This window comes from Nelumbo nucifera, chromosome 3 (assembly GCF_055504915.1).
Source record: "Nelumbo nucifera cultivar China Antique chromosome 3, China Antique-T2T, whole genome shotgun sequence".
Lineage (NCBI taxonomy): Eukaryota > Viridiplantae > Streptophyta > Magnoliopsida > Proteales > Nelumbonaceae > Nelumbo > Nelumbo nucifera.
The window spans coordinates 30075984-30080694 of record NC_142651.1 but is presented as its reverse complement, the minus strand read 5'-3'; positions in this window follow the sequence as shown (position 1 = coordinate 30080694).

Genomic DNA, 4711 nt, shown 5'->3' with positions numbered 1-4711 from the left:
TCAAAAGGGGTATCGGTGTTTTGATCCAATCAGTCATAAATATTTTGTGTCTATGGATGTGTCCTTCTTTGAGTCTGAGTCGTTCTTCCCTCCTCAAGGGGAGAGCCGTAGTGTGGAAGAGGAGAAGCAGGTTCAGGTGTCCCTTCTTTCTATTCCGGACCTCACTCCCTTCCGTGTCTTCCAGCATACTCGTCAGAGAGATCAGCAGTGTGATAGAAATGTGGAGCAGCCAAACATTGAGCAACTGACATCATCAGAATCCCAGGAGGTAAGTCCAACCCCTAACCCTTCTCCCACTGTGGACGACCTAGACATCCCTATTGCTCAACGAAAGGGAGTCAGGTCGTGCACTACCAAACATCCCATTACCCACTTTGTTTCCTATGACCCACATCTCTCCCTCGTACCGAGCCTTCCTATCAGCAGTTGACTGCATCCCCGTTCCCAAGAATATTGCAGAAGCCTTAAAATACCCCGAGTGGATAGATGCCATGAAGGAGGAGATTGATGCCCTCCACAAAAATCAGACTTGGGAATTGGTGGATCCTCTAGAGGGGAAAGAACCTGTGGGGTGCAAATGGGTGTTCACAGTTAAGCACAAGGTAGATGGAACAGTTGAAAGGTACAAAGCAAGACTAGTAGCCCAAGGGTACACACAGGTATATGGAGTTGACTATGATGAGACTTTTGCCCCGGTGGCTAAGATGAACTCGATTAGGATTCTCCTATCCTTAGCTGCTAACTTTGATTGGGAATTGCATCAACTGGACATAAAGAATGCCTTCCTGAATGGTGACTTGGAAGAAGAGGTATACATGGTTCAACCTCCTGGATTCTCCGCCAAGGGAAGTGAAAACAAGGTGTGCAAGCTACGGAAGTCTCTCTACGGCTTAAAACAGTCTCCCAAAGCCTGGTTCAGTAAGTTTCACATGGTAGTTCAAGAGATGGGGTTCCAACAGTGCCAGTCTGATCATACACTTTTTGTGAAGAGATGTCAAGAGCAGGTTGTCGTACTGATAGTGTATGTAGACGATATCATCATTACAGGGAGTTGGAGTTCAGAGATACAAAAATTGAAACAATTCCTTGCATCCAAATTTGAGGTGAAAGATCTAGGACTCCTAAAGTATTTCCTTGGGATCGAAGTTGCCCGTTCAAAAAGGGGTATCTTTGTCTCTCAAAGGAAATACACCCTTGATCTATTACGGGATACAAGTAAGTTAGGTGCAAGGCCGACAGACACTCCTATGGATGCGGACCACAAGCTAGGTGACTATATTGGTGAACCTCTGAAAGATGTAAAGTAGTTCCAAAGGTTAGTGGGAAAGCTGATTTATCTATCCATGACCTGTCCAGATATTGCCTATTCAGTTGGAGTTTTGAGCCAGTTTATGCACTCTCCTAAGAAGCCACACATGGAGGCAGCAGAGAGAGTCCTTAGATACCTGAAGAAACATCCAGGAACAGGCCTACTATTCAATAAACACAATCACCTAAAGGTGGAAGTCTTTATAGATGCTGATTGGGTAGGAGCAGTGGATGATAGAAAGTCCACTAGTGGGTATTGCACATTTGTGGGAGGAAATCTGGTGACCTGGAAGAGCAAGAAGCAAAGTGTGGTAGCAAGATCAAGTGCAGAAGCTGAGTATAGAGCTATGGCACATGGGGTGGCTGAAGTCCTTTGGCTAAAGAACCTCCTAGGTGAGCTTGGAGTTGCTGTTCATAATCCTATGTCTCTTTACTGTGACAACAAGGCTGCAATAAACATTGCCAGCAACCCGGTCCTACATGAGAGGACTAAGCATATTGAGGTGGATAAGCACTTCATATGAGAGAAACTGGAAAAAAGGGAAATTTGTATTCCTTATGTCAACACCAAGGAACAACTTGCTGATGTCCTCACAAAAGGACTTCCGTGTTCGTGGCACAATGAGCTATGTGACAAGCTGGGCATGATAGACATCTTCAGCCCAACTTGAGGGGGAGTGTTGTAAGGCTTGAGTGTTCCTTGTAACTGATGTTAGTGGGACAATTTCAGTTACTAGTCCTTTCTTTCTTTCTTTTCTTATTGTTCTTATCCTAGGATATGCCGCCAGGGGCATACTTGTAATTTTGCCTTTTTTATAAAGACTAATATAAATAGAAAACTGGCGGCTGCCAGTACTGAGTTTTTTGGCTTTTCTTTCTATCATTCGTACCTCTCTCTCTCTCTCTCTCTCAATCATCACAAGAAACTACAATAACTATAAATATATGTTTATATAATGCTAGATATTTATATATTATATATAGATAATATGTGTCGTATTAAAATACAATATATTTAAATATATATACCGGTCGATTCATTTAACTGCCGATTTTTTTTCTAGGTTAACCGAAAATCGAATCAGCCCTTCAATTTTCCAAACATACCAAACCAAAACTGAATTGGTCAGTTCAGTTAACCACATTTTTTGGTTTGGTTTTCTCAGTTCAGTTCAGTTTTTTTAATTTTTCAATTTTTTATGAGCATCCCTATGTCAATTGAATAAACATTGAAAAACTTATTTTTTGCTGAATAATAAAAGATTCGATTCTTCTTTTCATATTGTTCATTCTAATGTATGGACTTTGCTTTTATTACGTTTCTTTGGATGTGACCTTTTTTGAGTCTCAGTCCTATTTCCCCACCTCTCCTTAAGGGGAGACATGTAATGATGAGAGGCAAGTTTGGATAGGGCTGTCACTGGGTCGGTTCTACCCAATTGCCTGAACCAATTATGTCAATTCTGGTTCCTTGATTTTGTCCTGATTAATGATCAGGTCAGTTCTAATTCTTGCTTGTCCCAAATCGATTAGGACCCTAACCAATTATTTTATTAAACATATATAACATTTCCCTAATTTCATTATATTTTATGTTTGAAATGGTACATTTGATAGATAATATATGATAATATTAGATAAAAATATTTAGTTTATTAATGTATAAACAATTTAGTATTTTACTATCATTTTTATTAAGATTATATTACCAAAAATGAATGTTCTAAGTTATTATTTTAAAAAATAAATAAAATTTCCAGAATAATCAGATCTATCGGGTAAGACCCAATAAGACCCGACTATTAATCAGGATGGTTCTAAGTTCATTATTTTGTCCCAATAATCAATTTGGGATCGGTTCTACCTAGACCCAACCCAAACCCAACACGTTAACAACCCTAAGTTGAGCTTCCTTTGTCTCTTTTGGTCTTTAAGCCTCTACAAGTTTCTTCTTGCTTCTCTTGCCACCACCAAAAGGTCCAACATGCATCTCAAGGTGTGTGTAGCAACCAAAAGTTGTACAATCTATGCGAACAAACTCTTAGGAGCCAAGTCCAAATTTCAGTCCACCTTCTCCTCAATTAGCTTTTGTTTCTTTGCCTACTCCCTTTGCAATTAATGACCTTGTTATGCCTATTTCCCATCATAAAGGGTGTTGGATCTTGCACCACTAAGCAACCTATTGCTCATTATACTTCATGTGATTCATTGTCTCCTATATGTCGCGCTTTCTTTTCTATTTTTTCTGGTGTTTCTATTCCTAAAACTCTTATAGAAGCCTTGGAATCTTCTAAGTAGATCAATGCTATGCTAAAAGAGATCAATGCCCACATAAAATTAGCATGTGGGAACTGGTTGATCTTCTTGAAGGGAATGAACTTGTTGAATGTAAGTGAATGCTCTCTGTGAAGCATACAGTTGATAGATCTATAGAGGGAAGGCTGGTTTCCAAAGGTTTCACTCAAATGCATGGTGTGGATTATATGGAGACCATTGTTCATGTAACCAAAATGAACTACACATGGATTCTATTTATCTTAGCAACTAATTTGGGATAGCATCTTCATCAACTTGATGTGAAGAATGCCCTTCCGGAAATAAAGACTTGGACGAAGAGGTGTATAAGAAGCCAACTAGATTTCATGCAAAAAGAAGTGAAAGTAAAGTTTTTCCACCTTAAGAAATCTCTGTACAGGATGAAAGAATTACCAAGGGCTTGGTTTGTAGGTTTAACAAGATTGTCCAAAAAATAGGGTTCAAACAATGCTAGTCTAATTACACCATGTTTTTGAAGAGGGAGAGGAAGAAAGTGATTGTTCCTATCATCTATATAGATGACAATGTTATAATAAGGGACTAGGAAATAGAGATTCAATAGCTAAAAGAGTTTCTTGCTTCTGAATTTAAGGTGAAAGATCTAGGCCCATTTAAGTACTTTGGATCAAGGTTGCTAGGTCCAAGAAAAGCATCTTCATTTCCCAAAGGAAATACATCCTAAATCTCTTACAGGATATTAGCAAGCTAGGGTACAAACTAGATGACACTCAAATTGACCCCAACCAAAGGTTGGGTGATTATAATGGAGAAATTGTTGGTTTTGTAAAATAGTTCCAAAGACTAGTGGGTGGTTGCTTTACTTGTCTATTACCAGACCAAACATCACTTTTTCTGCAAGTGTTCTTAGTTACCACATGCATACACCCAAAGCTATTCATGTTTCAAGTGTACTTGAAGAGATATCCTAGAGGCATCTCGTTTATTAATAATCGGCATTTGAAGGTTAGAATCTTAACAATGTCAACTAGACTGAATCTGTAACAAATAAGACTACAAGAGGTAAACCTCTAGTTACTGTACTTTTGTGGGAGGTAATCTTGTCACATGTAGAAGCAAAAAAAAATCT